The sequence below is a fragment of the Pogoniulus pusillus genome, chromosome 5 (assembly GCF_015220805.1).
Source record: "Pogoniulus pusillus isolate bPogPus1 chromosome 5, bPogPus1.pri, whole genome shotgun sequence".
Taxonomy (NCBI): Eukaryota; Metazoa; Chordata; class Aves; order Piciformes; family Lybiidae; genus Pogoniulus; species Pogoniulus pusillus.
The window spans coordinates 34,653,909-34,678,979 of record NC_087268.1 but is presented as its reverse complement, the minus strand read 5'-3'; the positions used below and the strand labels follow the sequence as shown (position 1 = coordinate 34,678,979).

The 25,071-nt window shown below is 39.2% G+C and overlaps 1 protein-coding gene across 1 annotated transcript in view; it reads right to left on the bottom strand.

Moving 5' to 3' along the window:
- Positions 1–25,071, bottom strand: part of NALF1 (NALCN channel auxiliary factor 1) — a 525,223-nt gene that overhangs the window by 413,548 nt on the left and 86,604 nt on the right. The window lies entirely within an intron of this gene.

Sequence of the window (25,071 nt, the reverse complement as noted above, 5' to 3'; positions counted from 1 at the left end):
TACTGTGATACTGTGATACTGAGGCAAAATGAGCACCAAGTGTGTGTTTGATGTAAAGTTCTCATTTCACATATCAGTCAGCCTTCCCTGCAGTGGCCAATCATGAACTTCAGTCCTTCCTAAGACTCTTCACCATGGCTCTCCAAGCATATTCTGCTCCCTTGTCTCCCCAGTATATATAGTCTCAAAACTGCACATTTTTAATGCAGAATATAGTGTGAAAAACAGACATATTAGAGAAGGTCAAGACAAAGAATGAGTCTGAGAAAGCAAATGTCCAGGAATAAGTGGGGATTGCTGTACCTCAGACTAAAGTATACAGATTGTTTTTCAATTAGCAGCATGATTCACAGCAAACTCCATGTATTAATTAGAAAGAATATTAAAATGAAAATAAAGATCTGCCTACTGACAACACAATTTAAACCTGAGGGTAAGCGGCAATTTTTGTTTTCAAGGGACTTTAAAGAATGTTTGTGACTTCCCCACTGACATTTCAAGGAAATTAAACATATGATATTTAATTATTGCTGATTTGGTTTTCTTTACACAATCAACTGCGTATTCTCCTAAAATGCAATTCATACTTGGAATGCTAATATGCAAGAATAGAAACTGCCACCAAAGATAAGGACCCAGAACATTGCTCATTAATCTAATATTTGTTCTGATAGACAAGTCATACAAAGCAGCCAAAATCATATTGATATGCATTACAACTTTCATAAACTGGTTGACCTGGCAGTTAAAAAAGAAAGAAAAAAAATAAGTTGTACAGAAGGAAAATTCTATTCTCCTAGGTGAGACCTTCAAATATCAGTTTAGAGTGAGATAAAGTTGAATATAGGAAAGAGCAAGCTCTTGTTAGCAATGTGGCCAAGATTTGACTTGATTCAGGCAAAAGAGAATTAATTTGCAATTGCAGCACTTTTAAAAAGAAAGGCAAAAGCACCTTTCACTTCTAAGGAACTAGAAAGGCAAAGTAAAGTGCAATACCGCAAGCAAAAAAGGGCTGGTTTAAAGAGAAAAGTTCCTTTTTATTGAAACAATATTGATGCTTTCAAGGGTCATGTTGTATTCACCAAGTTGCAGTGTTTTTTTGGTTGTTGTTGTGTTTTTTTTTTAATGTAACCAAAATTACTGCCAAACTCACATGAAGGTAGAATCTGGAGCTTTCAGTGAAATGATCTGTCAGAAGACAAAAATTACAAGGTCTGGCAACAAACCCACTAAAACAGACCATTTTATTAGGTACTAGATGTTGCATGATTGCTTTTTGTTATTTTTTCCTGTGTATATTTCCCACAGTTTCGGAGAAAAGAAATGTTGAGCATGTTCCTTTTATATATTCACATCAAATTTTTAATATGAACACTGGAAAGAAAGCAAACAAAAAAAAAAAAACCAATTCTACCACTCTCACATTCACTATGCCTTTCTTGAACTTAAGTGTGTAAATACATAGTTCTTTAAAGATGAGGCTCTCCAGTCTGAAATGATATGTATTGCTCAATGCGCCACTTATCAAGAGACCCCAGCTGGAGTACTGCATCCAGTTCTGGAGCCCCCATTACAAGAAGGATGTGGACATGCTGGAGTGTGTCCAGAGAAGGGCCACAGGGATGATCAGAGGGCTTCAGCACCTCTCCTGTGACATAGACTGAAAGAGTTGGGACTGTTCAGTCTGGAGAAGAGGAGGCTCCTAGGTGACCTTATTGTGGCCTTCCAGGATCTGAAGGGGGCCTACAAAAGAAGCTGGGGAGGGACTTTTTAGGATATCAGGGAGTGACAGGACTAGGGGGAATGGAGCAAAGCTGGAGATGGGTAGGTTCAGACTGGATGTTAGGAAGAATTTCTTCAGCATGAGAGTGGTGAGAGCCTGGAATGGATTGCCCAGAGAGGTGTTTGAGGCCCCATCCCTGGAGGTGTTTAAGGCCAGGCTGGATGAGGCTCTGGCCAGCCTGATCTAGGGTAGGGTGTCCCTGCCCATGGCAGAGGGGTTGGAACTGGCTGATCCTTGTGGTCCCTTTCAACCCTCACTGATTCTATGGTTCTGTGATACTGTGAATGACCCCAGGAGCCAGTATTCAGTGTGTGGATTTCTGTCTGTAAAATAAGCATTAATAGGTAGCACATATATTACAATGTTCAGTGTCTGTATAATATTTTTAAAGATTTAAGTTCTGAAATTTAAGCAGGAGTGCACTTTTTAGTACATTTATTACAACTGAAATGTATTATTTAGCTTCAGTTTTGTAGTGGACATTCAAACATGACTAGCTCTCTGGTGAGCATATTCAAATTTATGTTACACAAATAATTAGTTATATTAAATTTAACTCAAAGGTGAAGTTCCCCATTTTTAAAGGTACTGGATTCAAGTACAATGTTGGCTGATTTTAGAATTTTCTTCTCTTTTATTTTATATTTTTCCCCTTGCTGCATTTGCTACACTAAATTATTCTCTTAAAGGCAGCAGTAACAACAGAAATCCAATTAATAGCATTGCAGTCTTTGGGACTCCTGTACTTTGATCTGGCTAATTTCGTTTCACCTTAGCAATTACTCAGTTTAAAATGGCTTCATATTATGAGCATTTGTACACAGAATGTTGTCATAACTTTTGTGCATGCTCCTAATCTAAACCCCTGAAAGCCTGCATATCATATTTGATACATGTCTGGAGTACAAACAATTCACAGACTTTAGTGGTCATTAAGAGGCAGGAAAGACAATCACCCATTATGACATCCTTATATCTAAATAGTAATGGTGGACTTTATTTTTTCCTCTGATGTCTTGGAAGTTTTGGGTTGGTTTTTTTTTCCTAAAAGCAATACTACAATACTACCTTTCCTTACCCTTTAGGTCTGTAGCTGGATATGTGTATCACCACCTCAGACTGCTCTGTTTTCCCTTTAGGTTGTTCTTTCTGATCCAAGATTATGACAAATCTCTGTACTGATAACAGTAACGGTGCATGAAAGAGTGCTTGATACCCACATTACATGTGGGAATGAAGGATGCTGATACAATCCTGGATGCCCTAGGCACTTATGACTCACAAGGACAGCCTTATTAGAGTACACTGTTGTTTACATCAGCAGTGGAGTCTGCTGGCATCAGAGAAAAGAGAGCAGTGACGTATGTCACAAAACAGCATGGAAGTAAAAAAGACATATGGACAGTTAGAGAACGTGCAATGCAGTCAACGACAACCAGTATGTCATGAGTACTGCATGCATTAGTTACCAAGCTCTTATTCTTTAACATTCTTCCTCACTTGGTATGTTTGTATCACAATTTCTGCTTTAACAAATCATTAAAAAATCTCAGTGTGCTTCTGAACTGCTATATATTCTTCTCCACTCTCTTCTCTCTGTACCATGCTGTCCAAGAGTCGCTACCTATGTGCATAAGCACACATATTCCCTCCTATAACAGCAGCACACAGGACTGTAATGTATATTACAGAGCCCTTAGTTCTCTGAACTTCATTAGTCTCTGTTTATACACCACTTCCCAGAAAATATATAACATCATTATTCCACAGTAGTATAAAGCAATTGTTGTCATGGCTACATAAGCTACAAGCCAGAATTACTCTCTCTAAGTTCATGATCCTTGCTTGTGTCCTCCTTCTAACTCCTACATAATGAAACTGTTGAATCACACTGATGCACTGATGCCTTCAGAAAAGGAAATCACCTAAAGATTCCTCAGACAAGTTGATTTCATCAATCAGAATAGCAGAAATCAATTATATCAATTGCAATAGCATTATCCGTTTAGACCTAGGCAAGGACAGAGAAAAATACACATCTAAATTCAATACAAATAAATTTAAATAGAAATTAAAAAAAGAACAATGCACTGACTCCAAGTTCTGGTGACCACTGCACACTAAAGCTACCAACAGTCACTTAGCATCTCACTTTTTGGCCTGAGGACTTCCTCAGTGCAGATGCTTCACTTCTCATAAAATTTCTATGTGTGCAAAACTGTGACCAGAAGAAGATTAGAAAAGGTCTGGTTCCACCAGCTCCCTGAAGCACTGAGCTCAACACAAAGTGTAGCAGTCACAGACATTTATAGGCAAAAACATCGCTAGAAGAGTCACCCCTGCCCACCTTTTACATTAGCTCATTTTCTAATGACAACACCATTACATGGTATATCTATTCAACGCTACCCCTCTCCGTTTTAATGAGAATGTTCTAACCACAAGTTGACAGAAACACCCAGAAAATGAATCCACATCTTCAAATATTTGCAGCTAAGTGCTCTGTCCAGCCCAGTCATTCTGGGACAAGACACCCAGAGGAATTCATGAAGTTATACTATTTCAAAGCAAAAGCTCTGGCAGATTTTAAGTATATTAGAAACTAATGGCTGATTGTGGTCAGGGAGTTCTGATGTATATTGAAAATCAAGCTGTACCAGTATAATGGTATGGGTGGGATCTATTCTAAAATGAATATAGTTTATTAATTCTGATATTTAGCAATCTCTCCACAGACCACAGTTTTTTTAAATAATAAGTTCTTTGTACTACACAGAGGGAAATGAACAGGGAATCTAGAACACTAGCAAGAATATAAGAAACATTAAACTATTTAGGAAAGGGAATCCTGAGGCCAATATGCTGATTGCCCTTGAGGGAGACCCAAGAGGCTCCTTTCTACTAAAGCAGAAGGCACAATAGAATTCAGTTATAGAGGGGCTTACGAATACATACTCACAAAGTATTATCTCTGGATTCCCAGGGCTAACTACAGTTTCCAGACAGTACCCAAACACATGAAGGGAGTTCTGTCAATGTCTTGATAGCTATTGAGAGGTTTCTAGACCTTCCCAGGATCTAGCAGGGTGTTGGGAAAGAGGCAGATGATCTCTGATCTGATTCTGGTTCCTCTTGGCACAGAGGTTTGCAGAGAAGCAGGCAGGTTGTCTTGCAGATGTGCAAGAGAGCACAATGTCAGTGGCACTGCTCACATCATGAGGCACTTAATGCCTTCTCCTGATAAACTTGAAGCACAGCAAGTTTCCAGGTAGCCAAAGCTTGTACATCAAAGATTTGCTGGTCTGAAGCACGAGGCAGAGCAAAACACCCTGAGGTAGGGCAGAACATGTTGTCTGAACAGAGAGCCAAGAGCATGTTGTCCAAGCAGAGCAGCGAGACAGGGCAGAGCAGACTGCTTGCAATTTAGCACAATTTATATTATTTGCCTGAGTGCAATGGCTGCTTTGGACACAGACATTCACCAATCAGAATGGCACTTTGCCAAACTGACCATATTAGGTGAAACCAGGGCTTGCTTACCTTTACTTGCGCAAGACACTCACAAGTGCATAAACACCTGTGGGTACCTGTTTATCACTTTGAGAGGGGACATAAGGGCCCAAGCCTTTCTTTTCCTCTTGCCCTTGCTTCCCCCATCAGCAGAAGGGTGGGGCAGACCAGGACATGTTTTAGGCCTATTAGCCTTCCATGACAATGAAGCGGTAGCTCAAAAATGGAAAAAAGGACTTTTTCCTGGGAGGTAGACAAAACATCTCACAAGCAGATCACATAATGAAAGCTGGTAATAGCTGTGCTTGTTCATTTCAGTCCACCGTCTTTGACAGTCCTTACCTGTCCTGAGGAAGAAAGGCTTTTTTAAAGATTTGGTGAAAGAAATTGAAAGTGGTTCAAATTATCATGATTTAATTCCCACATCAAATTATGTGTATTAAATATCCCTGAAAACAAGAGTACTACAGATATCACTGGAAAGAGAAACAAATATTACTCTAGATTTCACCAAGAATGGCATTTTCTTTGATAGCTTCAAAGAAAAGCTGTTTTCATAAGTATTCTCCTTGTATATACTTTAGCTTTATGATAATTTTATCATTAAATGACAGTTATTGTTATGAACATTCAGTATCCTACAATGAAAACTTACATATTTCCAGTGATCTTTCTGTATTTCATCCATTTGAGGAATTATATATTTGCTGTGATTTCTCATATACAATATGAAATTCTTATCACTGATAGAGGTCAGAGATAACTATCTAGACAGTGAATGAAGTGGTTGTCACTTCAGGATTTCATTTCCTAGACAATAATATCCAGTACAATGCAATTACTATCATAATTACTTCAGATTTTGAAAGTCCCTTCTCCCAGGTCTTAAGTTATAAGTTTGGGGTTAGTATTTTAGAAATGTTTACAGTATCATAAAATACTTTTATTACAAAAATTATTTTGCATAGAGTAATTTTGAATACATTGCATTGAGATGTGATTGTCTTGTGGACTATTATGCACTGAAAATTCCAGAAGTTAAGATCTGAAAGAGTATTATCATTAAAAAATCACAGAATCATAGAATCAACCAGGTTGGAAGAGACCTCCAAGATCATCCAGGCCAGCCTAGCACCCAGCCCCATCCAGTCAACTAGACCATGGCACTAAGTGCCTCATCCAGTCTCCTCTTGAACACCCCCAGGGATGGCAACTCCACCACCTCCCTGGGCAGCCCATTCCAATGGCAAATCACTCTCTCTGCAAAGAACTTCCTCCTAACATCCAGCCTAGACTTCCCCCAGCACAACTTGAGACTGTGTCCCCTTGTTCTATTGCTGGTTGTCTGGGAGAAGAGACCAATCCCCACCTAGCTACAGCCTCCCTTCAGGTAGTTGTAGACAGCAATGAGGTCCCCCCTGAGCCTCCTCTTCTCCAGGCTAAACACACCCAGCTCCCTCAGCCTCTCCTCATAGGGTTTGTGTTCCAGGCCTTTCACCAGCCTTGTTGCCCTTCTCTGGACACATTCCAGCACCTCAACATCTCTCTTGAACTGAGTGGCCCAGAACTGCACACAGTAAGTGTGTAAGTATGCACAGTATTCTAATAGTGTGCACAAAACCCTTCTGTCTCCCTCCCCCTTGCAGAGCTGGGACGGGGGGAAGAGAAAAACACAGGAAAGGGGCAGGAGAAGGCACCTTTCTCTTCTAGGGCTGCAGTCATTGACACATAGACCCTTCCTCAAGCCACATGTCAGAACTCCCACACTTTGGCAAGCCTGGGATGCTATAGGCTGAGCTTTCCACTGCTTTTGGTGACATTATGACAACTGTTAGCTGGGAGGTATTAAAAAGGAGTGAGGCAAAAAGCACACATTTCTTCCTTCGCTACAAAGCATTGCCCTCATTGCAAAGAGCGCTCACTGGGTCTCTATCGTCTGGCTTTCTGCATTGTGCATGTGGACAGTAACAGCAGTTCCAGAAGGCTTCCCAAGAAGGAGACATGACTAACAATGCCACCTCATGAATAAAGTAAAATTGGAATATTTCCTAGAGTCTTCAGGGAAAGCTTGCCTCTTGTTAGTGAGGATATTCACCGCTTGTGCATTTACCTTTTCCAAATACTTTTCCTGAAACTATTTGTACCCATTCCTATATTCTCAACCAAACATAATAACCTGTATAACTTTCAGAACTTTATATATAGTTGTGTGTGGGCAGGGTTTGAATTAGTAAATTATTTATATTTTTATTAATTCCCCACCTCACTCCCTCTTTATTTCAAAACAAGCGTACATACAGTACACATATAATGCTATATTCAAAGATAGCTTCAAAATTGAAACTTTTTCATATAATCTTGCATTATTTCATATTTCAAACTGTATTTAACACCACAAAACTTCAGCTTGATTTTTATTATCTCTTAGAGGGTTTGTTCATTATTGAACAGAAGGATGGGATTCACACTCAAGTTTTTGTCATCTCTGATATCATACAGAAGTTTATTTTGGAGATATTCAGGACCCATCTGCATGCGTTACGGTGTGATCTGGTATAGGAGATCCTACTCTGCAGAGGGTTTGGACTAGATTATCTTTTGAGGTCCCTTCCAGCCCCTAACGTTCTGTGATTCTGTAATTTATCATTCAGAAGGTTGTCTACATCCCTCATGAAAAATATTTCTAACCATAAGTTGGCAGTGTTTTGGTAAAATTCTAGTCAGAACAGACCAACCTCCAGTTGCCTACGTCAGTCATGAACAGTAAAGAGAATAAATTCCTCTAGCAGGACCCTTTCTACTTCTTCAGTAAAATAACTACCCATACTGCCTCATAAAATTGTGAAGAACACTGAACATGAGCTCTCTAAAATATAAGCACCCAGGTTGAAAAAAAAAGAAAGACAGAAAACACATTCTTCTCTCAAGGAAGAAGCAGCACTGGGTTTTGAATATACCCAAACTCTCTTTTCAGTTCTTTCAAAATAAACAAAACAAAACAAAAAAAAAAAGCCTGTGTCTTCATTCAACAAATATAGTCATCGAGGCAGGACTAAAATCACAGGCCTAAAACAACCTGACATGAGTTTCTGGGGAAAATCCTGACAAATAGCAAGCCTAATTTAAGCTATAGCTTGACTGAGTGATAAAGCGTACCTGAAACAGATTAACCGTTGCGAGCCGCACTACTCAACTGGTTGTGCTTTTAAACAGTCCAAAATGCCAACTCCATCTTCTGCACTTCCACCCTCCACTCCAGCAGTACAGTTAACTAGGAATCTTTCTTTTCTTTCTTCACGACCCACCTCCTCCATTTTTTTTTAATTACATAATGATCTGTTGGAGGTTTTTTTAATTGACTTTGTAAATAGAAAAATAGTAAGATAGGCTTTTTCCCTTTGCTTATCTTATAGTTGTTCATATAAATGTGGCTATCTACATGCAATACCCAAAATTACATTAAATTTCACATTAATATTTCTTTTAGGTAGGATCATTTTTATGTCTGTCCTGTTTTCTTTCATGTTCCATCAATGAAGGTATTTCCTCTGTTGTGCACATTTACATATACAACCTCTACACACTTTCAAGAGAAAGGCACTACCTGAAAACATTGGATTCTGTCATGATTGGAATCATAAATCTTTATTATGAGAAAAGTCACAGAGCAACAGAGAAGCCCTCTCCGCTGCCAGAGTGCTGAACTAGTGCTTCTTAGGCAGGAAAAGGCAAAAGACCAAGAATCAAATCTGAGAAAGAATGACCTAAATACAGTTCAGGTAGCAGGTCACCCAACCTCTCTGTGTTGTCTCTTGGAAGCCAGAAAACCCTTAAGAGGCAACTAAGAGATTAACTTAGAGATTTTAAATCAGGCAGCATGAATACACTTTTCAACCCTACAGCAGTTGCTTTTGTGCAAGATATTTTCTGTATCTTGACTGCAGAGCCTTAATTGTATATTTAATCTAAATAAATTGTTCTTCAAACAGTCAAGATAAAGATGCTAAATTTCATTTGACTGTGTTCCCTTCATTTCCTCATTGCACTAATCCAGATACCTCCCCGGTGTTTTGCACCGCTTGCCACAAGCCACATTCCTTCCATTTCCTTTTATTCCTGGGCTTCCTAGCCAGCACAGTGATGAGGAGCAGCAGAGAGCAGCAAACAGTGCCTATGGGCCAGCTGCCAAGGCAGTATGAATAGGCACACCCTAGGCAACTGCTGAGTGTGAATGACAGCCACTTCTGTAGTCTTCTTCCACTGCTCAGAAACCCCATGGGAGTTTCAGTTCTTTGGGAGGTCTGCTTGTCACAGATGGCAGAAAGTGGCCAATGGGTTCAAAAGTTACTTAAAGGTGGAAAGAAAAGCAGGGAAATAGCATGATTACATAGGCTTTAAGGAAACTAAGCAAGAAAGGGGAATCAAGACATTTATCTCATCTTCACTGAGCTGATTCCCAAAGTCAGTGTATGTTCTCCCAATGCAAACCCTACTCACTTTCTATGCATCCTTTTCTCTTTCTTTTTTTTTTTTTTTTTTTTTGGTTTGGTTTGGTTTTTTGTTTATAGTAGGAAGTGTCTGAGTCACAGATTTATAGATTCTTAGATTTATAGAATGGAAGGGACTTTAAAGACCATCTAGTTCCAAACTTCTTGCCATGGGCAGGAGGACCTTCCATTAGACCAGGTCACTCAAGGCCTCATCTAATCTCTCTCCTTCAACATGTCCAGGTACAGGGCACACCCAACCTCCCTGGCCAATCTGTTCCAGTGTCTCACCATTATGACTGTAAAGAATTTCTTCATGATATCCATTCTAAATCTCCCCTCCTCAAGCTTCAATCTATTCCCTCTCATTGTATCACTACAAGTCCTTGCAAAAAATCACTTCCCAGTTTTATTTTAGGCCACTTTCAAGTACTGGAAGGCCACTATAAGGTCTTCCCAAAGCCTTCTTTTCTCCAAAGTGAAGAGCCTCAACTCTTGCAGCCTGTCCCTATAGAGGAGGTGGTCCAGCCCTCTAATCATTTTCATGTCCTTCCTCTAGACCCACTCCAGCAGTTTGATGTCCTTATTACGCTGGGGGCACCAGAACTGGACTCCAATTGGGCTCTTATAAGAGCAGAGTAGAGGGGGACAATCATCTCCTTCATCCCACTGGTCATGCTTCTTTTGATAAAGCCCAGGATATGGCTGGCCTGCTGGGCTGCAAGTGCACGTTGCCAGCTTTTCATTAATCCCAAAGTCCTTTTCCTCCAGACTGCTCTCGAGCCACTTCTCTCCCAGCCTATACTGGTGTTTGAAATTGCCCCAACCCACGTGTAGGACCTTGCACTTGGCCTTGTTGGTCTTCCTGAGGCTGGCTTAGGCCCATATCTCAAGCATATTCAAGTATCTCTGGATGACATTCCTTCCCTTTAGTGTCTAAACTGCACAGTTTGGTGTCATGTCAAAACCTGTTGATGCTAAAAATGGAATATAGGTATAAGATTGGACTGAAACACATTTTTTTTAAAGTAATCACTCATTTAATTTGCTTTGTCATTAATTTACTGTGCTACTTTGAAGCTAGATGGAATATTTTGGTGAGAAGAATTAGATTATAGGCTGGGAAAAGGAAACAGTGATGATATCTACACGCATAGGCTTGCTGAGATATATAAAAACAAGAACATAAATATAGATAACACAGTTGCTCTCTGACTCTGGCTACCTCCCTTCTCTCCCTAACCTGCTGTCTGTGTAACTAATGCTTCTGCTGCCTAACCCCCTGGATGATTCTCCAAACTCACCTTGAACATAAGGCAAAGTCTGTGGTAAGGTAGAGGGATGGAAAGGAGGTAGAAGAGTGGTTGGGAGCCTCTCCTGGGGACTCTGGTTTCTGGGAGGGCTGTTGTGTTTCTGTATTACTTTTTTTTCACTTGTCTATTTCTGTACACAGCTGTATATATTGCAAATATCTGCTTGTATCTTGTGCTAACCTGTAAATATAAAGCTTCATTCTTTAATTTCCAGCTCAGCTGAGTCTATTCTGGGTGATTTTATAAGGCAAGGGGGAGGCAGGTAATACCCAAACTGTCACATTTACTCATAATGACTATGTTTTAAATATGTATTTATGTGCGTGTGTTTTTTTTTAATTCAAGAAGACAGTAATGGATAACAAGCTTCAATATGAATCCATTTAACTTCCATTGACTGTCAAGACATAACACATGGATCATTCAAGTATGAATTAGAATTAAGTGATACTACACTGAGGGATTAGGATGCCTCTGTTTCCATTTCATGTAGTCAGCCACCAGCTGAACACAAACTTCAAGCAAGCAGATTCAGCTCATTGTCTCATTTCCAGATTTCTCACTCTCAGTGCTTACAAAACTGAGACAAGACATGAAAATGTTTCTGAATCTACAGATAAAATATGCTAGGAAAAATGCAAGGCACTGTTGTCATCTAATGGACTGTCTTCCAAGTGCTGTCAATCCCAAATAAAATCATGGGTGCTAAAGTTCTCTGCAAAGTCATTTTCTCAGACCATTAATTCCAAATTGCCATTTAGAGAATAATTGCACTTCTGTTTCCCTAGGGATCTTGCTGGTGTGCTTGAACCTGTGCTATCCTTCTTAACCCTCACATCAAAATATATACAGCAGAAATGGAAGTCATGAGCTTATAGGTCATTAAGGCAGAGCTGGGCCTAAGGGTATCTTTAATAGTTCTGTTAGGACACGTTTACAATGACTGTATTTTTAGGGGAGTGGGAATATTTTGTACAAAGGGCACAGCTGGATCTATTCTGAGAAAGGTTAGCTAGGACAGCTGAATGTCCCTGTGGAGATAATAAATTGCATTGGCCAATTTGATAGAGCTGATTCTGAACTGGAGGAAATCCAAACAGCAAAAGCCTGGAGAACGATAAATACTTCCCCCATTAATTGCTCAAAATACAGGTAGGCTTCAGGGAGTTTCAGTGTGACTATGCCTTTTTTCCCCCTTCTTTGTATAGGTAACTAAGAGATAAAAAATGTACTCTACTTGAAAATTACTTTCATGGCTTTGATGAGGCTGAGGTTGAGAAAAAAATCCTCTTTCTTTCCTTTTAGGAACCACCAAGGGAGGAATAAGGCTAACAAAGTTAATGGCTTGATGTCAGAAGTCAGGAGTGGCAGATCTAAGGCAGGAAAGGAGTGTAGCTGCCTCCTGCTATTGTGCAGGGTAAGTAGGAAGGCACTGCATTAGCAAGAACATCATCCTGGCCACACTTTTGTCAGGCTCTGAATAGAAGGTCACTGTCTCCCTCATTTTTCCCTTCCAATCAATATTTAGCCTTCTCAGCAGTTGCCAGAGCTGACTGCCTCTGAACTTCATTGCTGTAAGTTACTGAGAATCCGGCTTATTACGACAACTCAGATCTCCCATCAGATCTGACCTGCAGCGGCTGCCCTGTCTCTTTCAATCTACTCCAAAATATAAAGATGACTCCAGCACACAGCATTTACTGTACAAACCACTGAGGAGAAGCTCCAGATCAATAGGAAAAGTAACAGGCTACGAAGGAATTAGGGGCTAAGTATGTTGCATGGAACAAAAAAAGTGTCATCTAATAAGGTTAACTAGTTGTTAAAAAGTACACCTATGAAAACTTATTAGTTAAAAAAACATAGCTCTACTTCCTCAGCTTTTACCAATAGAAGCTCCAACACAACTGTATTTTCCAAGTTTGTTTTACTTTTCTCAAGGCTTTGTACAAGATACATCATATCTGTAACACGTCACAAGCCAGTGAGTAATTTTTTTGGTGAGATTTTATGTAAGTGCAGTACCCAAGTACTATATAACAGAGTAACAGTGCAATTTTGTTTAAAATTATCCTGCAAACTCATTGTTTTGCAGGTTCAAATGACTGGTAACACTAACATCACCATGGCCAGTATTTTGAGACAACGCTAAGAACTGAAGGAGAAAGGGAAAAAAATTATTTGCCATGTTGTTAAGTGAGCAGCCCACAAAAATGAATCCTGGGCAGGCTATTAGCTTTTTTGTGTATCCGTTGGAAACATTAATATACTTCCATTCATTTAATCTTGAGGTTTAACATGAAATCAGGATGTGGAAAGAATGTTTTGCTCTAGTCATAATAAATATTTCAATCTCAAATCTCAGATTATCTGTTTAGGAATTAGATTATTGCTCAAATACAACGGAGAAGACTCCACTAGAAACAGGGCTTCAGCATGAATGGAGGTACTCAGACCAGTTATTTCATGATAATGAACTTGTTTCATGAATTACACACTGTTAAAAAGTAGTATCATACTGTTACAAGATTCTGTTCTCTTTTATTTCAGTTTTAAACACAATTAGTTTTACAAAAATGACTGTGAAAACTTCCATTTTCTTTGAATTCTACTTTGAATCGTTTTGGCTTTCAAGAGATAGCCAAAAATCTGCATGTAAACTTTCAGCTGGATAAAAGAACTGCTAAAAAATTCTATTTGAAGCAAAAAAGCCAGACAGAAGCTAAAACTTTGACCAAAGTAAACTAACGATGATAAAAATGATAGTAAGAATACAGCTGTACATCTAAAAACCTTAACAAACAAACAAAACTAACAAAAAAATCCCACCAATAAAACCAGGAATACATTTACTTAGAAAGCTCTCATAATCCTACCAAAAGTAAACTTCCCAAAGTTTGCCTGTTATTTTTGGAGGAGTTGTGACTGACCAAGGGCTGTGTTGTGGCTACCTTTGCATAGGTACCTCAGGGGGAGGGAAGTGATATAGGCATGGGTTGTGAGCTAAGGTCTTTTCCAAGTTCTCTCCCAACTTCCTCTGTGACCTTGAGCGAAGCACCTAATTCCTCTGTATTTCAATTCCATTTCTAGAAAATGAGGACAAGGAAATTATGATATCTCAAGAGTGCTGTGAAAAGAAAATTAATTAGCAGTTATGAAGCATTCATATGCTGCGGCCACAGCAATCTTCACTCTAACAAAAATGGGGCAGTGTAGTACAGGTTTTTGTGTGTTCTGTACACCTACGGAATATGTAGGAGGCAGTCCTATAAGCTCAAATATTAAGCACTTGGCATTGATGAAATAAATTACAGTCTGCTTTCAACCCCTGTTTGCCTCTGAAAAAAATATATGAAAATTGGATTGTAAGAGCAGCAGAATTGCTATACAAACATGTATGTTCATTTTTCTGCCAATAAAAAAACCTCTGTCTTAAATCTTATTTCTTTACTGAAATAAGCTTTTCCAAAGTTGTTTCTTAGAAAATTTATTTTGAGTAACCTAAAAGTAAATTAACAAAGAAAAAAGAAAAGAAAAGAAAAGAAAAGAAAAGAAAAGAAAAGAAAAGAAAAGAAAAGAAAAGAAAAGAAAAGAAAAGAAAAGAAAAGAGAAAAGAAAAGAGAAAAGAAAAGAGAAAAGAAAAGAAAATAAAAGAAAAAGAAAGGGAGCATCAGATTCAGAAAACACCAAGAAGAGGAGATTCCCCTTTACCTACTATTTTAGTAGCTAGTATACTCTGCAAAATATGCACAGTGATCTCTCCTACGGGAGACACAGATCTAAATCTCTTGGCTATCTCACCTCCCACATTCCACATTTCTCACCTATTCCCATTATTTCTACTTGATGCCTTCCTACAAATTCATCACAGATTCATAAATAGCTTGGGGATGACTTAAACTGGGGGTAGGATTGGCGTATTTAGTAGTCACGCAACATTTTTAAAGAGATTTTGATGCAAATCCCTTTTTTTTTTTAAGCTTTGTTAACTGTTTAGTGATGATGCATATGCATGTAGACTATTACAAATATGTTTATATATTGCTTATTTCAGTTACCTTGAAATTATAGAACCATAGAATCAACCAGGTTGGAAGAGACCTCCAAGATCATCCAGTCTAACCTAGCACCCAGCCCTAGCCAGTCAACTAGACCATGGCACTAAGTGCCTCAGCCAGGCTTTTCTTGAACACCTCCAGGCACGGTGACTCCACCACCTCCCTGGGCAGCTCATTCCAATGGCCAATCACTCTCTCTGTGACAAGCTTCCTCCTAACATCCAGCCTGTACTTCTCCCGGCACAAATTGAGACTGTGTCTCCTTATTCTGTTGCTGGTTGTCTGGGAGAAGAGACCAACCCCCACCTGGCTACAACCTCCCTTCAGGTAGTTATAGACAGCAATGAAGTCCCCCCTGAGTCTCCTCTTCTCTGGGCTGAACAACCCCAGCTCCCTCAGCCTCTCCTCATAGGGTTTGTGTTCCAGGCCTTTCACCAGCTTCGTCGCCCTTCTTAAACACTCAGCTGACTCTTTCGATCTGGTTTGAGCTTTAGAATAGGTAGTTCTCCGCAGTACAAATATTCTCACCAACAGAATACTCAGTATGTCTGGAAAGGCTACACTCTTACAATTCATTCCTGTGAGGTGTATACTATGAATATCAATTTCACAAATATAGCATGGGTCAGTTGATGCCTGGAAAGCAAACAGGAATACAAAAAAGAACAAAGAAACTTTTAGCCAACAAGCTAAATTGGCAGGTTTTTTACTCATCTCTAGAAATGTACATTAGATATCTGTAAAAAATAGCTGTTAACTCAGATGCAAATTTAAGAATCCACTTTGAATAATATTTTGAGTAATCTGAATAAAACTTGTAATATGCTTTCAAATCCCTTTTTTTCCCCCCTGCCAATACTACCTGCCAAATGCTATTTCTGAAAGCCTTAGTTTTACAGAGATGATTCTATTATTAAAGATCTCTGTGATGCTTCAAAACCATCATAATCTTTGCAGACTATTTTATTTACACATGTCTGTAAATGCTCAGGAAACATATGAATGTTTCACTGCAAAATGTTCGTGATATGGTCCTGATTCAGGAGCTTATTTATGTGCTTCCATAACTTTTGGAATTCTCATAGCACAGCAGTGTTTTCCCCTGATATGTATGTTCACCACCTGGCACAATGCCTGACTAATCCCACAGAAAAAGCTGCAGCAAAGACAATTGCTGAGACAGAATATAATGGTGAAAACACAGGAGTTACAGACATTGTAAGCTGAAGAATGTTCAAGTGTGGCCATTGTTATTCTTCTTTCTGACCTGTCTTGCTCTTTCCAAAGAAGGAAGCCAGTTCTGCAGTGTGAAGCCTAGTTGTGGGTTGCAGATAACTCTGCAAACACTGTGTAAAGTCTCCAGGACTAGAACTTCTTCCCAGCAGAAAGACTAAAAAGAATTATTGGCACATCTATGTAAAACACCACACAACTGCATTCATTCAACTCACACATCATGAGGCTAGCAATAGGCTCAGAAGGCTCCACAGATGGCAGGTTACATGACTGTGCTGCTTTGGTAGCCTTGGCAATCCATTCGTATTGGGGCAATGAGAAAGTCCTGGCACTGATGTGGACAGTGTGTGAATGTGTTGCCTTGTCCTGTTGCAGGTGTAAGGATTGATTCAACACCACAGTCCACATGAGAACCCTTTGGAAAACAGAGTGTTTCAAGGCCAGAACTGAATTTCTGAGTTTGTTTGCTAATTGGCTTGTTTGTTTGTTTGTTTTTCCAGACCTTTGTTATCAATTAGAAACCATCTGAATGTCCCAGGAGCCAGAATGGCTATGTTTACTTGGTGTACCACTACATGTTTTGGGTGGTATCAACAACTTAGAGCTGGGCTTAATATATGAGGGTAGAAAACAGCAACAACAATAACATTTAAAATCATGCAGTTTACCCTACTTTACCAAGGGTAATAAAAATAATTTGTTTGTTTTTTATACTCATTTTATTGTACAAGTTGGTAGGAATGAAGGGATTGAATATTTGCAAAACCACAGTGCCATGATGTTAGAGGGGTAATCCCTTGAAGTATGGTTAAATTTGCTTGATCTATAGTTGTGATTTCAGTAAAAACTACTGAAAGGCACTATTAAAGTCAAGAAGTAATTAAGGATTTTAAGAATTCTGGTAGGAAATCCATGCAGGACAGAAGAGGTTTATTGTATCTTCTGCAGTAGGAAAGTATGCAGCAACAGATGGTACAGAATGAAAAGTTCACAGTAAATGCTCCTCCTTTAGATTACAGATACTTTCACACAGCAGAATATACATGCTTCAGTACAAATATCTGGCCTTAAATTTGAAACTGAAACAAATATTCAAGCACTCATCTCTCTCAGCAGCTATGTATGATTATGCTGCTAACAAGAGGTAGGCCAACTCACTTGCCATAAGAAAACACCAATTTGAATCTACCACCAAATTTAATCTTGATTTTGAGTAAAACCAAAATGTTTTCACACACAATTTAAAAGTCCATATGCTTCCAGTCCATATTTACTTGTATACATGTTTAAAATAAGCCCATAAAAATATTGCACTGTAACTCAAATGAACTCAGGAAACTTCTGTAGTTTCAACAGAAAATATAAAAGAGTAAAAGCTTTGTGTAATTCTGTATTTTTAGATATTTATTTCTGTGTCAACTTGTGTAATATCATCTTTCTAAAAATTGCTGTATCATTAGAATCAGGATAGTCAGCAAAACTGTGATATAATCATATATCAATCCCACATGTAAGTACAATACCCAGAGTGATAAATGTGTTTAAATAAGATAAATAGCTTTAAATAGGTTGTGATGTGGACTTGAAGGCCTAATTACTTAGGAATTTTTGGAAGCTGTATTTAAACACAAAAAGTCTAGAATGATACCTCATACCAACCCAATGTGATTTCAGACCAATTCAAATAAATGCTGCAACTTTACCTGAAGTTAATCTTGCAACAATATTCTGTAATCAGTACAAGAATATTGTGTAATCAAAAATGAAGTTGAAAATTTTCCCTCAAAGCCATGAAGAAGGAGGCTTCAATCTCACAAATGCTTTTTTATAAGCTTTGTTCCCCCTTTCATTCTATGTCTCATTAAGAAGGTATTGCTTTTTACATTGTAGGCACCTAAGGTCAGGTAGCACTGGCTTCTAATTTTTAGTAAGCTGCCCAAAAGGCATGCCGTGTTAGTTCAACTAGATTACCAGGTGCAAAGCCACCAGTTATTTACAACAGTACTCATCACTGTAATGGAATATCGCCCACAGGTTGTGACTACTCCTCCTGCAATGTCATTATGAAGCACTTACAAAGAATTCTTCACCAGCAGGCCATTCTCAAACAAACAAACTTGTTAGATAACACACATCTTCAGCTGAACCCAAAAACTGCCACACAACAGACAGACCTGCATGCTTCTTTGTTTTCTTTGTCCTTTTGAGAATAAGTAGTCCTGGCATTTTCCCACAGCATCTGCAGCTATACATCTGATTCTATTGTGCCATAACCTTTATACTGTCTAGACTTGCATTGTTGCTCTGGAAACATTCCTCGTCCTTTGCTCTCATGAGGTTCTCCATTGAAGTATTATACTACAAGTAATTACTCTCACAGACCAATCTATGCTTTGTAGTACTCAAGCTTCCATTTTCTTTGCTTTCCATAGTGGCCACTCACCATAATGTCTTAATATCATTCAGTCAGTCTTTAAATTACATGCATGATCTTTTGTCACACTCTTATTGTCTTTCATAATCTGAGAAAATTATGCCAATGACATCATCCTTCAAGCTGAAAGAGTTCAAAGGGAGAAGTATCATAGAATCATAGAATCAACCAGGTTGGAAGAGACCTCCAAGATCATCGAGGCCAATCTAGCACCCAGCCCTGTCCAATCAACTAGACCATGGCACTAAGTGCCTCATCCAGTCTTTCCCTGAACACCTCCAGGGACGGCAACTCCACCACCTCCCTGGGCAGCCCATTCCAATGGCAAATCACTCTCTCAAGTAGAGGAAGAAGACTGGAATTACAGTTAGGTGTCCTTGATATTTTTGAGTCAGATGAACATTATCTTCAACTTGCTTCTGAAATTTAGCTACTCCTATTTCAAATGTTTTGTAACACTCTACTGTCACTATTTAATCTTCTGACATCAATTTTACAGCTGTCTGTGCATCTATTCTCCTGAAGAACATACTCATTCTTTCCGAAAAACAAGCTACAACACCTTTTAAATGCCCTCCAGTTTTGATGCATAATTCTAGCAGGCATCGCAACTGCAAAGAGCAAGTTCAAGACATCAGTAAAGTTTCTTGGGAAATAAAACTTCCATGCACGTTACTAAGTCTACCCACAGGGTTGGCTGCATTTGTCAGTATGTTTCACACTTTTGTTTTCCTTCTTTTTTGCTGTTGACAAGATACTCAAAAACACTTCCTATGCTCAGCACTGGTTCTGAAGTCACAGTGTGTGCATCATGTGGAACACAACAGATAACACAGCATGGAAAGCAATCAGTGAGACATTTGGCCAAGATTTCCACAGAAACCATCACCAAGAGCATAACACAGCAGTTTCTGCTGTCTGATTTTATCTTTCACTCTTTAACATAATGAGGATGAAGGCATTTTGACATCCTCCAATATTTCTTGTTTTTCTGTATGGAGGAAGTAGTCAACAAAGGTCCATCATTTTACCAACATTTCACATGGACATGTGTCTGTCAATGCACTATCACAAGCTTTATAAAATCATTTACAGCCTTTGGTTAAACACTGGAAGACCACAGAGTTAAATCAGTGATGTTTAGCTAGTACAGTTCTAAAGTTTCTCACTCCCCGTTGTCTCCTTATGCACTCGCCATTCTACCACTATCTACTCATGATTCTTTTCCTCTTAGCAAATAATTTCTTGCCTCTCACTTCCTTTGTAAATGTTTGCTCTCTGCTCTGGGACTGAATGACAATTTCATCATCTCTGCATGACTACATACAAAAGGAACTCTGAGACATTTTAGGAAAGACATTTTATCAAAGAATGGCTTTCCTATTCTTCAAAAGTGATTTAAAACTAAATGTATCAAGTATTTAAAGTTATTGAAGCAGTACAAAGGGGCTTTCTTTTTTCATGATTTTCTCTACAAATAGAGGAGAATACAGTTGTGTTCAGACTTTCTACCTTAATTCAAATGGAAAATAACAGAATCACAGGGTCACTAGCTGCTATACCACAGACAGCAACAATAGCATTTTACAGAAAAAATATAAATGGTAGTGTCACTGAAATACCATCTCAAAATTATGTCATGTGTTTTCCAATTTAAAGCACCTTGAGTCCATTAAGCTAAAGAAACCACAACCCTTTATTTGAATTTACAGTGTTTAAATGTTTTCAGTTAAATGTTCCATGGGGAGAGTTGTACTGGGCTGTGTCATTTTTACCAGTTAATATCCATTGGAGAATATTCATTGAATTCAGTGGGGAAAGCCCCAGAAAGCATATGCTATTTATCACAGTATCACAGTATCACCAAGGTTGAAAGAGACCTCATAGATCATCAAGTCCAACCCTTTACCACAGAGGTCAAGGCTAGACCATGGCACCAAGTGCCACGTCCAATCCTGCCTTGAACAGCTCCAGGGATGGTGACTCCACCACCTCCCTGGGTATTTAAACTACAAATACATTTTCACAGAGTGCTTTCATCCTTATTTAGGTGATAGGATTTACATCTCCTGGAAAGACATCTTTGCACAATTCTTTCTAAAAAAGCTAAACAAAAAGTGACTCTTAGATGTTTTTTGCCTCGTCTCTTACCATATGATGCACTCAAGATAACCAGCAATGTAAACGTGATCTGGACACACAGCCAGCTGTCTCAGACAGTTCACACTATTGAAGACTTTCTATAGCTCATCTTTAAAGCTACTGCAACAAACTTGTTCCAGAACTGTTTTTTACTTTCTTCCTTTTTAGGAATGTGTTCTGCTTAATTCAAGGAAACACCAAATAAGGTGCTAATGATCATCTTTCCCTAGATAATTAAAGAACTTTCCTGAGAAATATCATGCTGTTGTTCAGGCTTTTATGCAATGATTACTAGCAGATATCAAGTGTTTACACTGAATGTGTTACAAATTAACCTAGCAGGAACCTCATTACTGCTGTGTACTTAAATAGTTACAAATTAACATATGTACCCATCGAAATTTGAAGGTGGGAAATGTTTAGCAAGCTGAATCTGGAATAGTGTTGCTGTTTCACACAAAAGACACCAATTCCATTCTAGACTGCCATAGGAAACCTGTTAAAATCCAAACAGCCGTCATAAAACACAGGTAAATCATTCAGCTTTTCTATAATGCATTCCTCCCACAACTTCCTTCCTCCTTTGCATCTTTCATTTCACCACACTTATGGGCCTACTACTACTCCTGATTTAACAATATGTACTTGCTTTCCTTGTTTCCTCCTACTGATAACCTATTTTACAACAGTTCTGTACCCTAATTTATCTCCTTTTACTTTGAGACTCTGGTGTAGTGACCAATCTCAGAATTTATGACACATAAAAAATAACTGTATTTTAAATGCATTTGGAAATACTCCAGTAATATTTTACACTACATATTTTTTTAATTTTAAAATGTTGATAAGCATTAAACACAATTACTAAATAGGAGATTGATATTCTGTATGAATAACAATTCAATGATTTATTTCCTAAAAGGCTGCAATGTTCCAGGTAAAATGGTTTGACTACTACACTGATTTTGAGTAACAGTACTGAAAAGACAAGCAATAATGCACATACCACCTAGACTCATGGTTTCCAAAAGTATGAAGAGAGACATTAAGAAACACAACACAAATAATCGCACAGAATCACAGAATCAACCAGGCTGGAAAAGACTCTAGAATCATTAAGTTCAACCTATCACCTAATCCTTCTAATTAACTAAACCATAGCACTAAGTGCCCCATCCAGTCTCCTCTTGAACACCTCCAGGGACAGTGACTCCATCACCTCCCCAGGCAGCCCATTCCAACAGGCAATCATTCTTTCCATGTAGAACTTCTTCCTAACATTCAGCCTAAACCTGCCCTGGCACAGTTTGAGACTGTGTCCTCTTGTTTTGTCACTGGCTGCCTGGCAGAATAGACCAACTGCTGCCTGGCTACAATCTCCTTCGAGATAGTTGTAGAGAGCAGTAAGGTCTGCCCTGAGCCTCCTCATCTCCAGGTTGAACAACCCCAGTTCCCTCAGCCTCTCCTCACAGGGCTTGTGTCCAGCCCCCTCACCATCCTTCTTGCCCTTCTCTGAACATATTCAACACCCTTCTTAAATTGAGAGGCACAGAACTGGACACAGTACTGAAGGTATGGCCTAACCAGTGCTGAGTACAGGGGAAGAATGACTTCCCTGGTGTTCTCCAGCCACTCTGTCCCCAGCCTGTAGCGCTGCATGGGGTTATTGTGGCCAAGGTGCAGAACCCAGCACTTGGCCTTGTTAAAACTCATGGCATCAGACTGCACCCATCTGTCCAGCCTGTTCAGGTCTGTCTACAGAGTCCTCTTGCCCTCTAACAGATCGACACATGCTCCCAACTTGGTGTCATCCGCAAACTTATTGACCGTGGACTCAATCCCCTCATCCAGATCATCCGTGAAGATATTAAACAGGACTGAGCCCAGTACTGATCCCTGGGTCACACCACTAGTGACTGGCTGTCAACTGGATGTGGCACTACTCACCACCATGCTCTTGGCCTGGCCATCCAGCCAGCTCCTAACTCAGCATAGACTGCCCCTCTCCAAGCCATGGGCTGCCAGCTTGGCCAGAGTTTGCTATGGCAGACAGTGTTAAAGACCTTGCTGAAGTCCAAGTAGACTACATTCACAGCCTTTCCCACATCCACCAGGCAGGTCACCTGGTCATAAAAAGAGAAATAATCCACAACTTTCTTATGAAGAAAGCTTAAGTGAAAGTTTAATATATTATCTGTTATTATTACAAACTAACCATTTCATCAAAATTTAGCTTTCATTGATGAAGACAGAGGAAAATGCCAGAGCTTGCTAAAATTGGAAGTAATCCATGAATTCAGTATTATATGGGAGAGGTTAAGCCCTAAAAAGCTTTTGAAGAAAGAGTGAGAATTCTTTCTTTCAAGCAGCAGGTAATAAGTCTTGTCCAACATTAAAACCAGAAAAATGTTTTAGGGTTATTTAAGAGAGGAAAATCTTCATAACAGGGACAGTCACCTTAGCTCGTTAAACCAAGAATCTTAAACAAAAGACTTTCAAGGTCAGATGTTCCTTTGCTTCCCTCAGTAATGCTCGCAGTGTGTAAGTACTGCAATCCCTTTAACTGCTTCTTTTCATGGACAGTGCCTCTATTGATTCAACAAATTGAGGTTGCTTCAGTATGCTCAGAAAGAAATCCTGAGTACGCATGCGCACTGATGCAAAATAGTCTCTTAACAGTTATCCACTTCTTGGAAACCCATTAAAATGGCTCTTTAATGTGCTTATGCATAGGGATGCCAAACAAAGTCATCCAGTTCACATAGATCAATGATCCTGAGGTGAGAAACTTTGATCTGCTCTAAATTCCAACAAAGTTCCTTATACAGTGGTAGCAATTTCAATGATAGGGAGCCTACGTTTGAAAAACTCAAGACTTAAGCAGACCTCCTCAACTACTGCTCTGTGATCCAGGATGTCATTGATGAAAGTTTAGTTCTCAGAACTGCCTGATCTGCAAAACTGAGGAAACTGTGATGGTACAGATGCATTCATCCTAATTGACAACTCAATCTGTGCACCTAGTGCTCTGTTTGCTAGATGTCTGTGAAGATCCTAATTCTATCCATAAGAAACTCAATTGGATATGTATGATAATCTGGGTTTAATCAGCATTCCACTCTGCTCTTCTTGGAGAAAGACCACCTATTTGCCTATCTCAAATTCATTTTATGATAACTATGCTAAGTTTTGTGGGGTGCTTATGCATTAAACATATCATATTTATCTTAGGTGCCTGTAAAAATACAAACTGAGATACTCTAACTGAAATAATCTGTACTGCTGACATTCAATATCCCCCAAAGAAGACACATTCAGTTAAATTAATGTTTTTGTAACACTAAAAGTCTGCAGAGCATTCTTTAAAAAGATGTGATCCTGGCTTGAATTATTATCACTGAAAGTGGATAAAAAGAGAACCTGAAGGTAGTAGACAAAAGAAGATGAAAGGAAAAGAATACAAAAAAGACAATGATCCTGCAGGTGTCCCTGCTCACTCTGGTGGGGTTGGACAAGATGACCTTTGAGGGCCCCTTCCAACCCAATGCAATCTGTGATTCTGTGAATGGTAATTACAGGCAAGCCTTAGAAAATGCTTCTTTGAACTCTGATTCATAAACTGAACTGGATTTAACTATAACAGCTAAAGAGGTTACTGTTACTAACTTGCTCCCACAGTCTCTTCCAGAGGCTAGGGACATTCTGCAATAACTGATTTTCAGACGGTTGGTTGTTATCTCAATCCGCCACTGTGTTATGTAAAAGGATGAGGATAAGGGCTATGACAACTCAAAATCAGCGGTCCCTTCCACTCTAATGACCCTGCCAGGGATGTAGATGAATGGTGCAAACACACCAGAGCAGCTGCACTTGAGTGGCTGAGGCCTCATTCCTGGAGATACTCGATTTGAAGGGCTGGAGCACCTCTCCTATGAGGAGAGACTGAGGGATTTGGGGCTGTTCAGTCTGGAGAGGTGAAGGCTCTGAGGTGACATTAATGTAGCCTTTTAGTATCTTAAAGAGGCCTACAAGAAAGCTGGGGAGGGACTCTTTAGGATGTCTGGTAGTGATAGGACTAGGTGGGATGGATCAAAGCTAGAAATGGGTA